A 22,418-nucleotide genomic window follows, 5' to 3' on the forward strand; every position below is an offset into this window, starting at 1 on the left:
TAATAACCTTAAAGATAATAGTTCCTTGTAAAAAAGGTTAAATCTGTTAAACGCTATTGTTACACTCTATGTTATTTGTAATAATGTTCAATGGTTTATTGTTATTGTTCCATGTTCTATGTAAAAAAACCCAGGTCTAACTTCCCAGACCAGGGCAACCTCTTTCGTTACTTGTAAACCGGACTGATTTGTATTGCATACAGGAATTCCGGTATATAAAAATTTAAAATAAATAAATAAATAAAATAAATAAATAGCTAAGAGAGCATGTGAGCATGTAGTTAAACAGCCAAAGAGATCCAGAAGCGTCTTCCGCTATGGTGCACGCAACCTTGGTAGAGCTTTTTAGGACAGTGTTTATCCTTCTGTGTGCATGGAGAATCACCAAGAGTAAAACTTGGGAAAGAGAGCCTGAGAACAATGAAAGACAAAAGCAGAAAAAGGGAAACAGAACAAAGCTTAAAGATCTGAGAATCTTTGGCAAAATAAACTGCAGTTGCACCCTGTTAACAACGAGGGCTGAAGGATACCATCACAAGCTCTAGAACTTAGGAAAAAGAGAAAAAGATGAGTGCTGTAGCAGTTGCCTTTTTGTCAGGAATCCTTGGATGCTCCCTGAAGATGTGGACGTGCAGAGTCAATCATGGGAGCAACTGAGAGAACCTGGAAAGCACCAAAGAAAAGAGAGCACAATGCAAGTATCGGCTGTGGAGCTATGAACAATAAGTCTGGAAAGACGCTCCAGCAGCTCCAGTATGTGCCATTTCAGCCTTCATCTTGTGCTTTTAAGAGCAAGCCCCATGTAGCGTAAGACTGCATCATAACTGTGCAGTCAAGCCTGAATGGATTTTCCATTTTTCAGTGTGGGGTAGTGGATTTGATTTTCCAGTTCAGCTGTAATGAAGAGAGACATTGTTTTGACAAATTGTGGTATTGATACCCATGCATTATAGATATCTTCAGCAATGACCAACTCAAGACACTGCCTTTCACTGCCAACTCAAGCAACTGCACATTTGGCTCTTGATTTATATTACACGGTTTAGAACATTTCCAAAAGTAAAATGTAAGTAAAATTCTGCAGTGTTGTACTGCTGGGTGCATGCTAGAGAAGGGTGGATTCTTTGCATACTAAGGGATGCTTCTGATGGCCTAATGTAAGAATGAACTAAAGATGATACAGCGGCATGTGAAACCACTTAGCTCCTCCTTCCGGAAAACATTTCTACCCTGCTGTGCATTTGGTGTGGGATACGGTCCCAGGCTCTAAAGTTCCTGACTTTGCTTTTGTTTTGTTATAATTGCTACATTCCTCTAGCAGGTTTTACAAAAAATATATATTTGTTGTTTTAACATTTCCATAAGAATTCATCCTCTTCTTTTTTTTCTTTTCTTTTCTTTCTGGACCTCATGTTTTCTATGGTCTCTTTTCCTTGTTCTGCAGACTTTCCTACCTGAGCTTCGTGTTAGGACATAACCTCACTCCTTGAAGTCCTTAAAGTAGATCAACAGCTGCCTTTAGAGATGAGTGTTTCCCAGTGCCCAGTCCAGCTTTCAGCATCTCGATGCTGAAGAGTTGTGGATGCATTTTCATGCACTGGAGATGCAGGGATTTTGTCATATATATACTCATTGCAGATATCCTGAAAACCAGACCCGTTATGTGAGGTCTCAAAAGTGGATTGGGGCGCATTAATCATAGACAAGTGCATGAAGACTTGCGATTTAGAATCCTAGTCTTGCCTCTGACAGTATGTCAGGAACTAATATAATTGTCAAGTTTTGCAGTCACAAAAGAAGGAAGTTAATGTAGTGTTGTTGGACTCTGTGATCTGCTGAAAGGAACATGGCTCTCTAAAGCTAGTTACAGGTGTATTGATTTAGTCCAGTAAAAAGATATCACCTACATGATTGACCCATATTTCATAGTAAATTGGAGCATGGTACAATAGTCTGTTCCTCTGTGGAAACAGTGCAGGCTATAGTTGTTCACACTCTGGGCTATAGTTTGAGTTGCATGGGTCATAATTGCACTGTGGCTTGTCCTTAATTTTGTGTTGATGGTGTTTCTCTATATTTCCAGTCTTGATTTCCATACCGAAAATAAAATGCTTCAGCGTGTTACCACTAATTCCCATCACAAGCTGGTACATGGGTAACAATGCCACAATAAATTATTCAACTTCCACATGAAACTAAATATTTCTTGTAGAATTTGTAAACAGAATAAACTTCTGCTAGATTAACTTTGCAAGGACAACAGCACTTACTGTCAGGCCAAAATGCTACTTGTAGATCAGATGGGTGGGGAGGTCACATGTTCAACCTGTGCCTAAAACCTGCTTCTTTATGATGGTGATGGTGATGTTCCTTTGTCTCATTCCTTATAGCTATTTGGCAGCATGTCTGTCTGTCAGCCCTAGGTAGTGCTATTCTGGACAGAGCCACTGCAGCTTTCCATGCAGTGTACGTTCTGGTGTTGCAAGAAGAAGTCCCCCATTGTTTTGGTAAGACGAGAGAATAAGAGGAGCATGGCCTTGCAACGTCTGCATGCACGCATGAGCTATAGAGAGTTCTCAGCAGTTTCAACAACTATGCTGAAAAAGACCATATGCCCTATTCAGTCTGCCTGTCTACACCAACTTACAATCCCTACCATTCCCTCAAAGATCTCCTGCACTTATCTCATGCTTTCTTGAATTCAGAGACTTCTTGTCTCCATCATCTCCATGGGGAAGCTATTCCTTACATCCACTACCTTCTCTGTAAAGAAATATTACCTTAGATTATTCCTGTCTAACCCTTTCGCCTTCATCCCATGGCCCCTCGTTCTAGAGCCTCCTTTGCATGGAAATTTTGGAGGTATTTAAATATCTCTGTCATATGTCCCCTAGCCTGCATTTCCTCTAAGGTATTCATGTTAAGATCCTTAAGCCTGGCCCCATATGCTTTAGAATGAAGGCCACCAATCATTTTATTAGCCACCCTCTGGACCAACTCCAACTGGTTTATATCCTTTTGAAGGTGTGATCTCCAGAACTGTACACAGTTTTTCAAATGAGGTCTCAACAGTGACTTATAAAGGAACAATATCTCCTTGGTTTCTGCTGACCATTCTTCTCCCTATGCAGCCAAGTATCTTTCTGGTTTTTGCCATCACCTTATTCACCTATTTGGTCACTTTAAGATTATCAGATATTATTTCCCTCAGATCCTGCTTGTTTTTCATGCTTAAAAGAATTTCACCCCTATACTGTACCTCTCCCTTGGGTTTTTGCACCTTAAATCCATAACTCTGCAGTTTTTAGCATTAAATCTTAGCTGCCGGCCCCTAGACCATTCCTCGAGCTTCTGCTAGATCCTGCCTCGCTTTTCACACCTTCCTGGCTGTCTATTCTGTTACAGATTTTGTATCCTCAGGAAAAAGACAAACCTTTCCCAACAATCCTTACACCGTGACAAATAAAATTTGGTAGTTTTCCATCTTAGCAGGAGTCTTGTAAAATTGTACCTGAAACCTTGTCTCGTACAGCACACAGTAGAGCAGAACCAAAACGGACTGCCACAAGGTGGGGCAAGGGGCTAGGAAGTGTTGTGCCTTTCCCCCTATTTTTCTTGCTGCTGTAAGCAGAAGAGGCTAAAAACTGTGCATTACTCTTCCCTAAGTGTGCACTTCATTAAGTAGGCATGCGGATGAGACTCACTTGCCCCCTTGAGCTAATGCATCAAGACTGTTTGTTTGTTTAGTCCTGCTGCTGGGCATTAGGAAACCATTGTGGACCTGTAATTGTAACAGAGCCAAAAGTGAATTTAGCAGGGGTGATGAGAAGACGCTAAGCAGTTTGTGCTCTGCAAAGAAAAGGTCCCTGCCTGTGAGAGGTGTAGACATGTTCTGAACCTGGGATTTGTAGCTGATTTGGAAACCATTGGATTCACTGAGCTGTACACTGCAGTTGTAGAAGGGAAAAAAGAGAGCTATCTGAAAGCATTGCACCCATCTGTGTGCTCAGGAGCCTTGTGCAACCAGGCTGCTGTAGCCTCTTCCTTACCACTGGGGAACAGCAGATATTGGGTAAAGAGGTTACACAGCTCCAGCTATCGCCCTGGAGGGTTACATAGCAAGATAAATATGATGCGGGTGTAGGGCCCCATTGGGATCCCTACCAGGGTGTGGCCTGTATGATTTTATCTTTGAAGTGCCAAAGAAACAGAACATAAATCAAATAAATACCTTTCTGAAATGATGAAGACGATTCGTTCTGGAGCTTCCACCCTTCCTTTCACCTTTTTTTTATTTTTTTTGGGGGGGTGAGGGGGAGGAGGAAGGGGGGCAACAAGGGAAATTTTGCATCTGATTCACTCAGTGCTGACCCAGCAGAAGTCTGGATGGGAATTCCTCTCCGGTGCTTGCTGGCAGCAAAGAGTCTTAGAGGTACCCAGGGGGAAGAGCAGCAGCAGTGGGAGGAAAGGATCCAAGCAGGGCCTCGGCATTAGTCAGGTACCGTTTACTGGAAGGAGTGGGTGCTGGACAGAGTCCTGAGAGTCCCTAAATTCCAGTTGGGGACCCTACATTTCAGAAAGAAACCCCGGTAATTGAAAGAAGAGACCATGGAGTTTCTGATTCAAGTATTTATTTCTAGATTGGGGCTTTACCAAAGGAAACGTGTGTTCTGGGTCAGACTCATTATATTGTGCAAGTGCCTCAGTAAAAGCTCTGTGGGAGCAGCAATCAAGCAGCCTGCTGGTTCTTGTAAATGCACTTGGTGATTGACACAGTTAATGCCTTGGGCCCTGGAAGCTATCCTTATGTAAGCAAGGCTTGAAAAGAGTGGATTGTGACTCTCTATTTGACTTTTATTTATTTATTTATTTATTATTTTTATTATACCGAGTTTCATGATGGAATCACATCAACCCGGTTTACAATTAACAATGTGAGTAAAGGCAGAGAGTAACATAGTAAAACATTTCCCAATTCAACGTCACATATAGAATGAAACTTAACAGATATAATAACAATATTTAGGATGTGAGACTTACCCCTATTATCCTTTGCAGCTGACCCTGTGAACCTTAGAAGTATTCCCCGAGTTCAGGGTTACAGGTGTAATTCACAGGTTATGAGAGACAGGGGAAGGGAGGCAGGGGGTAGGCTTGGAAAGCAGAAAACTAGTAAGGCAACACAAGGAGGGCACACAAGATATCCGTGTTATATTCTGCCATTTATCTAATAATTAAAAAAAAACAACAAAACTAGAGGATTTCAACAAAATATGTAGACAAACGTTTTACTCCCTGTTCATTTAGTTTTATGTCTCAACGGTCCCTTCCGGAGTCGAGCCTGTTTTGCAGAAGACACGTGTATCGTTGCCCTGTTTCCCAGCATCTTCATATAATATCTTGATTATGCAATGCTGACGCTGTGATTGGATGGAGGCAGTGGAGCGCCCGGCGAAAAGAGCGCTTGTTTTTGGACATCTTTCCTGCTTTTGACGAGGTTTTGTATTTTTCCAGGGTACAATCGGAGCAGATGTGTCTGAAGTTGTACCCATTTCAGTAATGATTGGGGGAGGAGGGAGGGGGGTGGTTATTTTTTTTTTTTCTGCTTGGAGAAGGACATCAGGTATTGGACAGCTGACACGTCTTTGCAAATGATCCATGAAAACGCATCCTCTTACACGAAATGCACACATCAGCAGAGCTAGCCCGGCAGACTCTGCCACACTAATCAAAGCACGTACCTTGCACTCACTGCACAATTTTTATTTTTTTTTTTAATGTTTCTACCTTTTAGATTCCTTAAACTAGGGCACCGTATAACACAACAGAATGAATTCAGGTTTCCTGGATCCTAGTACTCTAGCTAGGCTGCTATCCTTTCCTCCACCCCCATGATGGAAAGGGTGGGGGGCAGTACCTAAACGAGAGGGGAGGGATTATTGGGGAGGCTCAGTGAAGAACAGGTGTCGAAACAGGTAACTTCAGTGAGTGAAATAGTGGACTAAAAATCGACACTTCCTAGAATTACCAGCCTTCCTTTTTTTTAGCCTCCCCCTTCCCCATTATAAAATCTGTAGCTCCTTTCATAAAGTTAGAATCCTTGCGTTATATGCCCAATGACTTCTCTCTCTCTCTCTCAGCATATTGAGAGCTTGCCTCCTGCAACATCCTAGGGCTTGTAGTTCTGTTTTGATCTGTTAGAAAAAGCAAGGCTATAATTCTCCTTGTCGCATATATTTTTAACTGATGCTGGAGAAACAGGCCAGCTCTAAAGCCAGACAGGCAACCTGGAGTTAATTGTCGGGTATTTGTATTGTTCCTGTATAATTACGTTTGTGATGCTAATTCCCTAAATAACTTATTGAAGACTATAGTAGTAATAGTTGCATTGTCCCTGTACTTCCCCCTCCCCCCACCCCTCGACCTGGTTCTGTTCTTCAGTTTCTGGCATCCAAGCATTACGCAGCTTAATGGGATTCCCTGCAGATGAGCAAAGAGTGGGGAAAGGAGGATTGAGCTCATCATTTAGATTGCTACAGATGGCCAGGCATTTTAATGTTGGATCATGCAATGGGAAAGGCTCTACAAACAAGTCCAACTCATCAGCATGTTATTTTATTACATTAAAATTTATTTATTTATTTAAATTCTTTTACTATACCGAAACTCAAGACGAGGTCTTATCGTACCGGTTTACAATAGAACAGGGGAAACGAATTAACAACTAAGTAGAAGGTAAAGTTACATTAAACAGGGAGCGAAAACATGGGAGATGGAAGACAGGAAAGATTTTAAACGATAACAACTGGAGAGTGATAAAATAATCAACGAAAAACAATAGAGTAGCGAGACATAAACAGCGATTTATCCTAGGCGATTATTAACATAATATATCCTGTGGGAGGGGGAGACATGGGGAGGTGAGCAGGGGGGGTGGTGTCAGGGCAGGGGCTGGAAATGGGGAGGGAGGGAGGGATTAGAGAAGAGGTCGAGGGTGAGAGTCAATGTTGGTTGATAGCGGTTGGTTGATAGTTGGTTGGTTGACGGTTGGTTGATAGTTGGTTGAGAGTCAATGTTGGTTGATAAAATATCACAACATACAGATATACATATGATCTCATGTATCTGGTATACTACAGTTTTAGACATGGTACAACACTTAGCTGGGGAGTACACTCAGTACCAGGGCTTAGTCCTGACTTAGTCCTGCATATACCCTACAATGGATCCTCCAACAGGAAGAAAGATTACCTTCAGGGCCCAAGGCATTTGATTGGTATATATCAGAGACATGACAAAATGTATGGCATTACAAAACTAGAAGTCTTTACTAAAAACAGCTCATTTCAAATAGTTGCAGGTAATACAGTCTTTAAACATTCAGAAGCCACTTATTTTCCTATTAACAGCAGCCTCTCCGGCCCCTGAAGCAGGCAATTGTTGCTGAAACACTGGTAGGGTCGGGCAACTTCACAGCACCTAAGAGAAATCGGTTACAACGTGGTTGAGGTATTCATTACCAATGCGGTGAAAAGCAGTTCAGCTTACAATAGTAGCTGCTCGCATATGAGTGGCTTCATTTTTTTTTTTTATGTAATAATTACCTTTCAAAGCTTCTCGTAAGGACGGTGGTTATTAAGGAGAGTTTGCAAATAAAATAAAATATATTATCACAAAACATATAGAACACAGAATGCTGCACAAACACGAGTACTAAAGCTCACTTAAAAATGTAAAGCAAAAACAGTATATCCTAACATTGAGGTTCTCCCCTTTTGGGAGTTACCCTTAAAGATACCGGCCATTAAACGTCTACCCATAAGGATTTGCATTTTCCCTGTATTTTGTTTGTTCAAGAAGAGGGGAATTATATTTTTGAGGTGTGTATTTTTTAGCTGGGTTTCAATGCCAAGAAGTGCAAAGTCATACATCTGGGATGCAGTAATCCAAAAGAGCTTTATGTGATGGGAGGTGAAAGACTAATGCACACGGACTGGTAGAGGGACCTTGGTGTGACAGTGTCTGATGATCTGAAGGCGGCGAAGCAATGTGACAAGGCAATAGCTAAAGCCAGAAGAATGCTGGGCTGCATAGAGCGAGAAGTAACCAATAAGAAAAAGGAGGTGGTGATGCCCTTGTACAGGTCCTTGGTGAGGTCTAATCTCAAATATTGTGTTCAGTACTCAAAAAGGATCTCAAAAGGGATAGAGACAGGATCAAGGCGGTCCAGAGAAGGGCTACCAAAATGGTATGGGGTCAGTATCAGAAAACCTATGAGGATCTGAATATGTACACCCTGGAAGAGAGGTGGTGCATAGGAGATAGGATACAGGCCTGAAAGGTTTTAATGATGTACAAACGTCAAACCTTTTCCCTTGGAAAGAAATCAGTACAACTAGGGGTCACGAAATGAAACTCCAGGGAGGACATCTCTGAACCACTGTCACACAATATTTCTTCACGGAGAGGGTAGCGGATGCCTGGAATGCCCTTCTGGAGGAGGTGGTGAAGATGAAAACAGTGAAAGAATTCAAAAGGGGCGTGGGATAAATACTGTGGATCTCTACAGGCTAAAGGATGGAACTGAAGAAAGAGTGCATGGGGGTAACTTGCTGGGGTGGTGGTTACTACCCTTAACCTTGATACTGTTGATGCAACTCCATCATTGCTCTCTGCTTCAACAGCAAGGGGGAAAGGGGCATTGAATTCAGACAAGCAACCAAGGAGGGTCCCCAACTTCTGCAGTCTGGGGAACTGATGTATAGACATGGGGGGGAAAAAACCACAGGATTGCTTCTACGGCCAAGTCCATAAGCAAAGCATGTAAACCAGCACCGTCGGAATTTTCAGGAAGGCTCATCCCCCAGTAAAAATGTTGCTAGCAGTAAGTTTTTTTATGGATTATCATAAGGCTCTGGAATAACTGCACAGAGCAGCAGTTGCTACCCTTAAGAGAAACATGGGGTGACCTGCACGGTGCAGCGGATACCACCATGGGAGAATTGCGAGGCTGACTGACTGGACCATTTTGGTCCTTTTCTGCTGTCATTTCTATGTTTCTATGCAAATACTGAAATATTTGAGTATTTGCTGTCACGCAAGTTATATTAAAATGTCTAAGAGATTTAAATGTGACCTTCTCAAATAATCGCCTCATAGCACAAATCCCGTGATCATTCCAAAAAGAGAAGTTACGCCTTATAAATTGTGCCAGTAAGTTAGGGTTACCCCATAAAGGGGACAGCGGGGAAGGAATAGAGAGGAGATGGCCGTTTTTCATAACACATTTTTCCAAGTGTGAAATAGTGAGCCCATGAAGGGGTGTCCAAGGTTCTGGACAGAAGAGATCCAGGAAGGTCATTGAAAACCATTATTCTGTGCCCAGCTTTTCTCCAGGCTTATCCTGTGGGTTTTTAAATTATGTGATAATGCTCTTCAGGTGTATTGCCTTTTGGTACTGCTGAAAACTGGGGACTCCCAAGCCCCCCCTCACTCTAGAGTAGGATAGTACACATAGGGGCAGATTTTTAAAAAATCTGGGGTTGGCGCGAGCAAGGCTGCGCAAAATCGGCAGCCTGCGTGCGCTGAGCCGCGTAGCCTGCCTCCGTTCCCTCCGAAGCGGCCTCAGAAGGAACTTTTTTTGTCCCCCCCCCCCACCTTTCCCTCCCTTCCCCTATCTAACCCACCCCCCCAGCCCTAACTAAATCCCCCTCCCCTACCTTATTTCTTTGTGCGCGTTGCCGGCTCCCTGCCCCGGCACAGGCCGCTGTGCCGGAGCACTCGGCCCTGCCCCCGGACCACCGCCATGCCTCTGGCACCTCCCATGGACAGCCGCCATGCCCCCAAACGCTGTGCCGCCCCCGACATGCCCCCCAAGCAAAGCCCCGAGACTTACGCGCATCCCGGGGCTTTGCGCGCGCCGGCGGCCTATGCAAAATAGGCGCGCCGGCGCACAGGGCTTTTAAAATCTACCCCATAGTACTACTCTTGACCTTTTCTCCAACCATATAAATTTAGACAAAGTTGAATTTAACACTGCAAAAAATGCGTACGAGTAACCCCCGGTAACAGAAAGAAAGAAGAGGCCATATAGTTGCTGGTTCAAATATTTAGTTGTGGATTTTGGATTTATCAAAGGAAAAGTGTATTGTGAGTCAGATTCATTCTATTGTGCCTCAGTAAAGACTTTGTTGAAATCAGTCAAGTGTCCCTGTGCTTATTTTAAATGGCGATTGATGCAGTTAAGGCCTCGGACCTTGGAAGATGGTCTCCTCCTCCTCTCCTCAAACAGACTTCACTAAATGGGGCTTGAGAAGAATTGATTGTGACTGTGCGTGTGATTTACCCCTGATATATTTTGACTGTTCCTAGGAATATTAAAGTATTCCCCGAGTTCAGGATTACATTAGCTGTTTAGCAAATGAATATGCATTCCTAATGTTCAGTTAAATGCAGGGGAAACATTTTCCTGCCCCCCCCCCCCCTCTTCAGGATTATATACCAGGAGGCGAGAGTGGTATCCTAGCAGCAAAGTCCTCAGATATTGATGCACAAATCTTAAACCACCTCCCTTCTCTAAAATATTACTAAAGATCCATCTATTGCATTTTCTTTACATCACATGTGCTGGTAAATCACAGAAAAGGCTCACCCTCACAGCAGTAGTAGGTGGAACTGCAAACCTTTACCTGCCAAAATATCAGTTTGGAACATTGTAAAACTGAGAGGCCTAATGAGCAGCCCGATGCAAAACCATGTGCTCAGGCTAGTGCACAGGTTAACCCGTGGTTGGATGCGCGTCCGTAACCCCTTTATGCAATAACGAGATTAGCGCATGATCAATAGCGTGAATGTCTTATCCTAAAATCTGTGATCTCGCTTGCCTTTTATTGTTTTTTTCAGAAAGAGTTTGGTTTTGCAATTCTCACCTCAGACCACGACAAGAAAGTTTAATAAAATGATGAAATCAAGTATTGCGGGCACTACGTATGTCTGTCCACATTTCTGTACTGATCTGCTAAAGGGAATAGGGGGGGGTTTGTTTTGGATTTTATTAATGTGTGTAGTTTGTTTTATGTATAGAAATGTTGGTTTCGCTGTACACCTCTTTGGGCAGCTCCTGTAGGTTGGGGAGGTAGTTAATAAGAATGTTTAAATAAATAAATAAAATGGAAATCAAAAGCAAGTTGCATAAATCAGTCCAGTAGACAAGGAATCCACTATGGCTTGTTTGCTAACCTTTATTTCTACACCTAACGGGAAGAGAGTGTAACCATAAGGAAATTAAAATGCAGCTCTCATTCCTTCATCTGCATACCTTGAGAGGCATCCAGATGACATCTTTATTTTATTTTTGGCATAGTTCGCAGTTTTGCTGCTGGTTTTTGTTTTAGTTTGATTGTTTCCCAACTTAAGGAGCGGAGGAGTAGCCGAGTGGTTACAGCGGCGAGCTGTGAGCCAGGGAAGCCAGCATTCAAATCCCACTACCGCTCCTTGTGAGCTTGAGAGAGTCACTTCACCCTCCATTGCCTCATGTACATATTTACAGGGTCATTCAGCAAATTGCGTTAGGGTCTTATAGCGTGATAAAAAGGGTCTAATGCACGATAAACACACAATCTTTGTTGTGCATTTGCATGCAAATATGATGAGTAGGCAAAACCTGGAAAATTATGCAAATGAAGGACTCGAGAGGAAAAACTATATTGCGCCATAGCAACCACTATCATGGCTATTATCACGAGCCATAAAACAAAGTCTTTTCTGACACACACCTACCCAGCCCTGCTGGGCCAAAAAAAAAAACCCTTTTCTTACCTGCCCTGACTCCCTAAAGCTTTGAGGTTAGGGGGGGAAGTGTACTAGTAGTGGGATACTGGCAGCCTCACTGCTCCACTTACGTGATGGAAGTGGGATCTGCGCGCACATGTGCGCATCCATTTCAAATAGGGCGCACTTGTGTGCACAACCTATGTTATATCATGTGCGCATATACGCGCCTATGGTCACTATAACATGGACGCGTATATGGCGCATGCTATAACATAGGCTGTACGCGTACACATGTGCGCCCTATTTGAAAAGGACATGCACTTATGTGTGTATTCGCATGCACTTCTGTTGGCCTCTTGTGCGCATAGCGGGTGATAGGCGTGTACCTGGTCGGCTTGTAACACCTGTTCTGCACGTACTGGCCAGAGCTGTGTGTGTATTTCTTGGTTTGGTCGCACAATGCCCTAATGTGTCGCACACCGCGATTCATTGTCCCGCAACACAAGATTTTATGGTGGGTTCCTTATTTTACCCACGCGATGCGGTATTTAAGAAATTTCCCTAACCACGCCCCTTTTTAATTGCAGCCGCCAGTGCGCCATATTTCTGTGGTATTTATAGCAATTTGATGAATCTAGGCCTTCGATTGGGAACGGGGAAATACCTACAGTATCTGAATGCAATCCGCTTTGAAAGGTGAAATATAAATCAGAATAAATCATGCTCGACGCCATTTCAGATCGAGCTCCATTCCTAGTTGGGGGCTGGGACTGATAGTTAGTCCCCCACTATTTTGGTATCACAAGGAGTTTGCAATGTTTGCGAAAAAAATAAAAAGAGAGAGAACTTGCCTTCCAGCCTGGAAGGTAGCAACAGACATTCCTGTCCCTGACAAAAGCAAACTGAAGAATCTTTGAGAATATCAGCTTTCTCAGCAGGTAGCCAGGCTCCTTCACTTCCACAGGCTCAGCCTTTCCTCTGTTAATTCTTTCTGCAGAGCAATTAGTGGCTGCAGTTAGTTCTCTTCCTTGCCGCTCCTGAGAGTTCGGTGTGGTGATACCAGGGCCAGCAGTGCCCTGTGTGAGTCCAACCCCTTCTTCACTGCTGTTTAAATTTTTAAGCTGGGAGGAAAAGGAATTAAGCATCAGAAAATGATTAAAAAAAAAACAACAAAAACCAAAATCTAAGAGAGAGAAACCTGAAACAGAATAAGGAGTTTGGCTGCCGTGCAGTTTTGCAGAACCTTCCCCTTGTAAATGATCTGCATCAGGCTCTCAGGATGATGTGGGGGTTAGGGAGGCAGACAGTGGGGAGACCCCCTCAGACTTCACAGCGCCATTGCTCCAACCACTAATGTGAAGAATATGGAGGTGGTGAACTAATCCGAAAACTAGGCTTCCCTCATTGTTTGTTAGAGAATTTGAGAATCTAAAATATGATTTGCCCACAGGGCGAAGGCATATTTATTTATTTATTTATTTAGTTGTTTTTCAATAGAACAGTCATTCTGTGCGAACATTACGCTATGAGGAGCAAACTCTTATCGGGAGGCTCTCAACTCTGCCTCTACCGAAGCTTAAGAAAGAAATATCCTGGCAGCAGATGCAGTGTCATGGATTATGATCGCAGGTCAAACAAAGCCGATCTCAGGGAATTTTTCTAATTCTCTGATACAATACCATCTGATCAGGATCATTTCCCTGGAGTAAAGAGAGTGGTTTAATGGCCCTCCAAGAGATGGGATCCAATTGTGGTGCTTTTATTGTGTATCAACTTTCATCGATTTATAGATAAACAATATATTAGAGAACACAAGTTCAGGAAGTGCTTCCTCAAAATGTCAGCTTGAGTAGTCCTTGGCTTTATGGATTCCTTTGTGGATCGGATTCCTAACATCCCCTTTTGTGTTTTTTCCCTAGTTTATTTTAACTTGTTTTTGTGTTTTATTAGAGCCTCATCCGCATCTCTTGTTAATTCTTCTTCTGAGTCATCAGCTGTCTGCACTGTATTTAGTCCTTCTCCTATCAGTGTGGCCCCTGCATGGGTGGGGGGGGTGTCCTAAAAAGCAGGGCCCCAGTTTGTTTCAATTCATAATGATGGGAATGGCTCAGGAAGTTAAGGGGTAGATTTTAAAAGAAGCGCGATCAGCCTACTTTTGCTTGCGCATCAGACTCAAGCAAAAGTACGCTGGATTTTAGTAGATACGCGCGGAGCCGCGCGTATCCACTAAAATCCCTGGATCGGCGCGCGCAAGGCTATTGATTTTGTATAGCCGGTGCGCGCCGAGCCGCGCTGCCTAACCCGTTCCCTCCAAGGCCGCTCCGAAATCGGAGCGGCCTCAGAGGGAACTTTCCTTTGCCCTCCCCTCACCTTCCCCTCCCTTCCCCTACCTAACCCACCCGCCCGGCCCTGTCTAAACCCCCCCCTTACCTTTGTCGGGGGATTTACGCCTCCCGGAGGGAGGCGTAAATCCGACGTTAGTCCCGGGGCTCTGCGCGCGCCGGGAGGCCTATGTAAAATAGGCTTCCCGGCGCGCAGGGCCCTGCTCGCCTAAATCCGCCCGGTTTTGGGCGGATTTAGGCGAGCAGGGCTCTGAAAATCTACCCCTAAGCTTTTAAAAACGTTGAACATAGAGAATGCTTTTCTTTTTTTTTTAATCTATTAGCAATAGACACAGCAGAGCATAGAGCAGTATCACATTACAAGGGATGAAATACAGCACAATATATAATTGCATTGCAGTGAAACGTATTGCAAATGTAAGCCAAAAGTAAACCATTGTACACACAGGGGTAGATTTTCAGAGCCCTGCTCGCCTAAATCCGCCCAAAACCGGGCGGATTTAGGCGAGCAGGGCCCTGCGCGCCGGGAAGCCTATTTTACATAGGCCTCCCGGCGCGCGCAGAGCCCCGGGACTCGCGTAAGTCCCGGGGTTCTCGGAGGGGGGCGTGTCGGGGGCGTGTGGGGGGCGGGGCCGGTCGTCGCCCCCCGACACGCCGTTTTGGGGGCGGGGCCGGTCGTCGCCCCCAAAACGCTGCCGACACGCCCCCGGAACGCCGCGACGACCGGCCCCGCCCCCCGACACGCCCCCGACACGCCCCCCTCCGAGAACCCCGGGACTTACGCGAGTCCCGGGGCTCTGCGCGCGCCGGGAGGCCTATGTAAAATAGGCTTCCCGGCGCGCAGGGCCCTGCTCGCCTAAATCCGCCCGGTTTTGGGCGGATTTAGGCGAGCAGGGCTCTGAAAATCTACCCCTAAGCTTTTAAAAACGTTGAACATAGAGAATGCTTTTCTTTTTTTTTTAATCTATTAGCAATAGACACAGCAGAGCATAGAGCAGTATCACATTACAAGGGATGAAATACAGCACAATATATAATTGCATTGCAGTGAAACGTATTGCAAATGTAAGCCAAAAGTAAACCATTGTACACACAGGGGTAGATTTTCAGAGCCCTGCTCGCCTAAATCCGCCCAAAACCGGGCGGATTTAGGCGAGCAGGGCCCTGCGCGCCGGGAAGCCTATTTACATAGGCCTCCCGGCGCGCGCAGAGCCCCGGGACTCGCGTAAGTCCCGGGGTTCTCGGAGGGGGGCGTGTCGGGGGCGTGTCGGGGGCGGGGCCGGTCGTCGCGGCGTTCCGGGGGCGTGTCGGCAGCGTTTTGGGGGCGGGTATGGGGCGTGGCTACGGCCCGGGGGCGTGGCCGCGCCCTCCGTACCCGCCCCCAGGTCGCGGCCCGGCGCGCAGCAGGCCCGCTGGCGCGCGGGGATTTACGTCTCCCTCCGGGAGGCGTAAATCCCCCGACAAAGGTAAGGGGGGGGTGTAGACAGGGCCGGGCGGGTGGGTTAGGTAGGGGAAGGGAGGGGAAGGTGAGGGGAGGGCAAAGGAAAGTTCCCTCCAAGGCCGCTCCGATTTCGGAGCGGCCTTGGAGGGAACGGGGGGAGGCAGCGCGGCTCGGCGCGCGCAGGCTATACAAAATCGATAGCCTTGCGCGCGCCGATCCAGGATTTTAGTAGATACGCGCGGCTCCGCGCGTATCTACTAAAATCCAGCGTACTTTTGCTTGAGTCTGATGCGCAAGCAAAAGTAGCCCTGATCGCGCTTCTTTTAAAATCTACCCCACAAGATCTATACATCTGGCTATATATTTCTTCTTGTGTATCCTGGCTGAGCGGTTGGCAGGTCCACTTAATATTAATAACTTTTTCAGGAATAAAAACCTGTACCAAAAAAAAAAGAGCAGTGTAGTGATTTTTGTGTGATTTTACCTGCCAAATGGATTGATTAAGATATATTTTTCTTCTACAACCTTTCTAAACTTTGCCAATGCATAGTGGAGGCTAAGTTCAAAAGTAAATGTTGCTGTCAGTGGCAGAAGGGGTTACACTTTTAAGAACACTTGAAATATTTAGCATCCAAATTCATTGCTAAATCATATTTATGTAGTGCAGTGTTTACTTTGCTGATTAGGTAGTAACCAACAGGATAGAACATTCAGACCATAGGTCCATTGAGCCTGGCATCTTGTTTCCAACAGGGTCCAATCCCAAAAGGTAGATCCCATTCTTGTTATTCCCAGGGATAAGGGGTGGGTTTACAGAGGCACAGGCTGAATGCCCTGGCTGGAGCAACCGAATGCTTGAAGCATACACAGGACTTATAACCCCCATGTTTCATTTATTGGCTATAACTACTCTATCGAGGGGCTGAAAACCAAGAAAATTGTTTAAAACTTTTTCATGCAATTTTTTTTTAAAGCAGAAGACACAAATGGTCTACATAGTTAAAATGGGAAACGAGGCATTGCAGAGGAATTACCCCAGGTGTTCTATCCAATCAGATTGTTTACCATTAAACTGAATATTCTATTCATTTTCCAATAACCACTAATGGGAGGGGGGGGGGCATTTTTTAAATTGTGCACATTGGACCAAGGTGCGTGGGTACTTGCTACCCTCAGATTTTGCACCAGTTCTCAAACTAAAAGCATGCATGTATGTCCTTTCAGTTTGAAATTTGCTGGGAGTACAAACATTCCTGTAGACATTTGCACCTCTCTTCATGAGGATGTTCACGCCCCCCAAAGGAATGCCTCTCAGTATGGCTGAAAATCCATGCATTGTGCAATAGCTTGCAGACTTTTAACCACATTGAGGGAAGGCAATGTGCAGATGTCTGATTAATGCTGGTAAATCACTTTGAAAATTGACCTAGTTCTATGATACTTTTGCATGCTAATTGGATAAGTAGCTCTGAAAACAAAATTCCATCTCATAATATAATAATCAAGATGTAACATTTTAGAGCTAGAAGAAACACAAGCAACTCTTTCTAGGCATTTAGTGAACTTTCACAGCCTCTAGTGGCTGGAGGTCAGAATTGCATCTGGGACAATGAACTCTGCCTGTGATAACTCCCAAAGAAGTTCTTTCTGCCACAGTTAAGTTCTTGTTCTATCTGTACAGGTTGTTGTACAGCAAGGAGCAAGAAAGGGTCAGAGTATCTACAAATTAGCACCACCATTTCTGACTGCTGATTTCAAAAGCATAATCTGCAGTTCAGGAAGTTCAGATTTTGTATGTGATATTGTAGTCTCATCGTCTATAGGCAGCAGTACAATTTAGCTGGAATTTTCTCTTAGGCACTGCTTGAGAGCATGCTGTACTACAGGAAAAAAAAGTATTCTTCTTCTAGCATTGTGATGTGTATGGCTAGGTAGCAGAGGTGTGTACCGCTGTGCAGGAGATCTGGGTTCTCTTTCTGAGCCTAGCTTTTCAGGCTGGCCAGCCTGCCGAATCTGTGGAGAGGGAATCCTAGTTATCTCTCAACAACTGCACTTACAGCTCAGACTTGGGGTGCACAGCTCAGACTTGGGGTGCACCCATTCCAGTTCCCAGAGAGATAGCCAAGAACTATATCTGCCATGCCTAGACGAGGGAGGGGAGGGAAGGGAAAATTGGGGTGAGAGGACAAACCCTGGCAGTTGCGAATGAAAGCTCAGGCACTCTAAACTTAGTGGCATTTAATTCCAATATTACTATGAATACTGATTCTTAAAAATGTTGACCATTTTTTTTTATTAATAGAGCATATAATTATTTCCATGAGAAAAGTTGCTTTGGGACTTTGAAACAATGCTGTTTTATCAGCAGAATGTACTAACAGTTGTTCTGACCATGCAATATTGTTATAAGAGAATCTCTTATAAGCAGAAAGTTCTTTAAAAAAAAAAAAAGAGATTTTATTCAAAAAGGACATTTTTTTATTTTCTTGTTTGGCAATGGTCGGAACCCAATCACATCCCAACTGCATTTAGGAAAATCCCTTATCTCCTCTCCCCTCCCATAGTGTACAGGTTTTCAGTCTCAGCCAAAAGGCTGAGAAGGAAAGATCCTTGGTTTACAAATCAGACCTTACTCTTGCTTCTTAGTCAAAAGGCTAAAGATTGATGGAATACCTAGTAACCATAACGAAAAGTATATTCTGTTTCATACAGGAAAGAAATCACAAAACCCTGACTGTTTAATGCACATCTCTGTCAGCAGACACAGCATATCCTACAGTAACAGAGAGAACAGGCTAACACACAGGCCGATACAGTACAGTGCGCTCCGATGGAACCTGCTATTGGACGCGTGTTTTCCCTTACCCCTTATTCAGTAAGGAGAGGAAAACGCGCGTCCAACCCGCGGCACCTAATAGCGCCCTCAACATGCAAATGCATGTTGATGGCCCTATTAGGTATGTGCGCGGGATACAGAAAGTAAAATGTGCAGCCAAGCCGCACATTTTACTTTCAGAAATTAGCGCCGACCCAAAGGTCGGCGCTAATTTCTTCCGGCACCGGGATATGATATTAAGTCCGAGGGTGCACAGAAAAGCAGTTTTACTGCTTTTCTGTGCACCCTCTGACTTAATATCATAGCAATATTAAGTCGGAAGTCCCGAAGAGTAAAAAAAATTAAATAAATAAATTTGAATTCGGCCCGTGGCTGTCGAGCCGAAAACCGGACGCTCAATTTTGCCGGCGTCCGGTTTCCGAGCCCGTGGCTGTCAGCGGGCTCGAGAACCAACGCCGGCAAAATTGAGCGTCGGCTGTCAAACCCGCTGACAGCCGCCGCTCCTGTCAAAAAGGAGGCGCTAGGGACGCGCTAGTGTCCCTAGCGCCTCCTTTTGCCCGGATCTACCGCGGGACCTAATTTAAATACAGAATTGTGCGCACCGGTGAATGGCCGGTGTGCGCGCCAGGAGAGCGGGCATTCGCCCGCTCTCCCGCAGATTTTACTGTATCGGCCCGACAGTCTTATATATTCCAAGTATGATGGATAGGTTAACATAGGGCCTGCTTTTCTAAGCTTTATGTTCTCATCGACACAGAATGGAAAAAAAGTCTTTCTAAAGCAGGTTTATAGTCTTGTATCAGCAGGAGAATAAGCTACCAGAGTCTTTTAAAAGCAGTAACAACAAGCTAGCACAGCAATGGCAAGGCACTGGAAGCGAGAGAAAGTTTGCACTCAATTACCAGTCAAAGACTTGGAGAACGGTTTTTCCATCCCACTGATAAGTTTTATGATGCAGTGGGCTTTAGCATCACAAACTGATGTGAGGTCACTTTCTGTTTTGTTCTTTATTATATAACAAAAAGCAATGCAGGGGTGGACTGTGTCATCAAAGAAGTCCCTTCTCCTATATTCATGTACTGCTGATTTTTATATTAAGTTGATTGGTTAGATCCTTTAGATAAACAGAGGGTTTGATTTCCTCTATCGCTTTGTCCAGCCGAGAGGTTCTGTTGGCCTTACCCAGAGGGACCAGACCTAGGCAAGACTCCTAAAACATCAGTGAGTGGTCATGCTTCCTCCCGGAGCTTGGATCAGTACCTGCTTAAACGGAGAATGGGACCGGTTAATCGGCTATAATCTCCTCCATGTTGGGCCCGTTCCCTTCCTGGTGGGCAGCAAAGCTCTGGATGGCGGCAGCAAGGCTGGGAGCCAAGGAACGCAGTGTGGGCACAGTGAATATTAACAACACTCCTCCAGTTCTAATTGCTGCTCAGCTCTCCGGCTGCTGATGTGAAGAACTGGCATGCATGTAGCTGTAGGTACTTGGCCACCACTAGACGATGAGAGCGGAGCTAGTCTCTATTGATGGCAAAAAGGGAGAGAAACTGAAAATGTTTTGTACTGCAGTATCTGGTAAGGAACTCTTGCAAAAGAAGCTGCATCATGGACGTGCCTTTCATGATTCGCTTATATTATCTGGTAACGTCGCTTGCTCTTTCTAATCTGGCTCCTGAAAGCTAGTCAAAGAATGTATTAATTAGTCCAATAAAAAGGTGGCACGTTAATTTTTTTTTATTGTTTCTGTTTGTTAATTTCCATTTCCATGTATTCAAAGCAGGGCTTCATTTGTAACCTTCATTTGTAACAGCAGAAGCAGCGGGGCTGACGGGCTTTCAGCTCCGGTCTCATCGACCTTGCCATTCTCCCTCCTGGCCTCCTCCACTGAGCCAGCAAGCTGCACACGTGCCTGCTCCCATCTCGGGCTGAGCAGCTCCTACACACTTTGCTCTGCTTCCTCTGAGGACTGGTGGGCCAGAAACATTCTGCATCACCACCCGTTCAACTCCTCTTCTGCAGGGGAGACAGAACTGATTTCCACTCTGTCTCCCTGAGCACTGGGAAAAAAGGTGGCAGAAGAGCATTCTGGGTGGATCTGGCAGGCACTAAGCCTTGAGTAACAGGGACAAAAGAGGTTGAATTAGCAAAAGTCTGAAACTTGTGAGCTGTAGTGCTTAACATTCAAGACAAGGGTCGAAGCCTTGACAACTGACACTGCTGCCCATAAGTTTCAAACCTGGGCTAAGCCACCCTCATTTGCACTTGTTCTTGATTCTGCAATATCTGCTTTAGTATTGCCCCGTCCCCTCTGTGCAGCAGAAGGGAAGGGGCTGGTTTAGGGAGCGGAGGGGCTCGGCTCGGTCCCCCTCCCCGTCTCTTCCCTGCAGGCTGCCTGAGGGGGAGTGAATGATGCAGGACACCCCTGCTGCCCTGCCTCCTGAGTCTGAAAAGAAGTGGTGGCGCTGTGTTCCAGGCTGTTCCCTGACAAACTGGGCCCTGATTGAAAGTCACAACACTTCACCTCACCAGGCAGGAGGCTGTGTGATAGGAGCAAAAGAAGAGAAAATGGAGCAGTTGCTCCTGTGCTGCACTGCACTGAAATGATATTTCTATATTTTTTATTTCTAGTGGGGGCGGGGGGGAAGGACCCACTTGCTAAAATTGCCCCACAGCATCCCACTAGCTTAATCTGGTCTTTGTCATGCAGCAAACCCAAGTTCAGTCCCGGTGTTAGATGACTATTACTTGGCTCGGCAGGCCTGGCAATGCTGCAGAAGCAGCACTCGCAACCCCTACAGAGCAACACCATCCCACCAAGGCCCTGTGCTGGAGCAGTGGAGGATTAAAGAAGACCAAACCCCAAGCAGCCCATAAATAGAAGGCCACAGCGCCCTAACTACCAACCTTCCCTTTCAATAGGAAGATATTATTATTAATTTTATGTTTCTTGGTTTTAAATTATGTTTGTTTTATTGTGAACCGTTTTGATCAAATATTAATTTTGTAAAAGCGGTATACAAACGATTTTTAAATAAAATAAGATTATGTAAGACTACAGCAGCTCCTGAAAGACCAAAGAGAATTTAAAAGAAAGGAAAGGTCAAGCTATGGATGACTTTATAAAACATTGTTCTATTTGTATGCTGCCTTCCTTAGACATCACCCAACCTACAGTGGTTCACAAAACTTGAACATAATACCATAAATAATAATGCATCTTAAATGCAATATACATCACAAGTACAAATGCCTAAAAAATGCAATGTACATTAATAGTTAGGGGAAGTTGGCAATTTTGTCTCCCCCTTCCCCAGCATCTTGCCCCCTGCTTCCCCCACCTCTGAGGGCGGAGAGCACCTCCAATCCTGAGACTATTTTTTTTTTTTTTACGGGTAAGCTGGCAGTTCTGATAGTAATAACATTTCTTGGATGTTGCCAACCCTGCCTTCCTTGTTCCCCACTTCCCTAGCATTTGCCTACAGGAAAAAAAATGCACTTTTCTGGCATCCTCACTTGCCGAGATGCCTCACGATATCAACGTGAGCCTGTTTCCTTGGTTCTATAAAATCGTATTCCCCAGTCTTCTTGTTTTATCATCTCCTGCTCAAGAGGCAGCTAATAAGAATGCATTAAAAGGAAAAAAAAATTACAGTTCATTTAAGAAGCTGATAACAACAGTACATAGGGGATAAACTTTCAATCGATTTCCAGAGACTATCCTTTCTTTTTTAAACGCTTTAAGCAATGGCATGGGCAGGTGGAAGAATCAGCTGGCTTGGCTACCTGGATTTTGTATCTCTCTTCTGTATAATCTTGATTCTGTTGGGCTGATGACAATGGACACTGTAGCCCAAGTGATTGCACAGGATAATGTGTTTATTCCGCTGGCTCATGGTCGGCGGCTTCTGCTATTTTGCGGTCGCCTTATTTACAAAAGGCAGCAACCTCGCTTTTCGAAAACTGCATGGCGTTTTTTCCTTTGTGAAAGTGCTGGAGGCAGGAATCACGTGGAAAGCTGCCTTAGCAG

This window comes from Rhinatrema bivittatum, chromosome 11 (assembly GCF_901001135.1).
Source record: "Rhinatrema bivittatum chromosome 11, aRhiBiv1.1, whole genome shotgun sequence".
NCBI classification, from domain to species: domain Eukaryota; kingdom Metazoa; phylum Chordata; class Amphibia; order Gymnophiona; family Rhinatrematidae; genus Rhinatrema; species Rhinatrema bivittatum.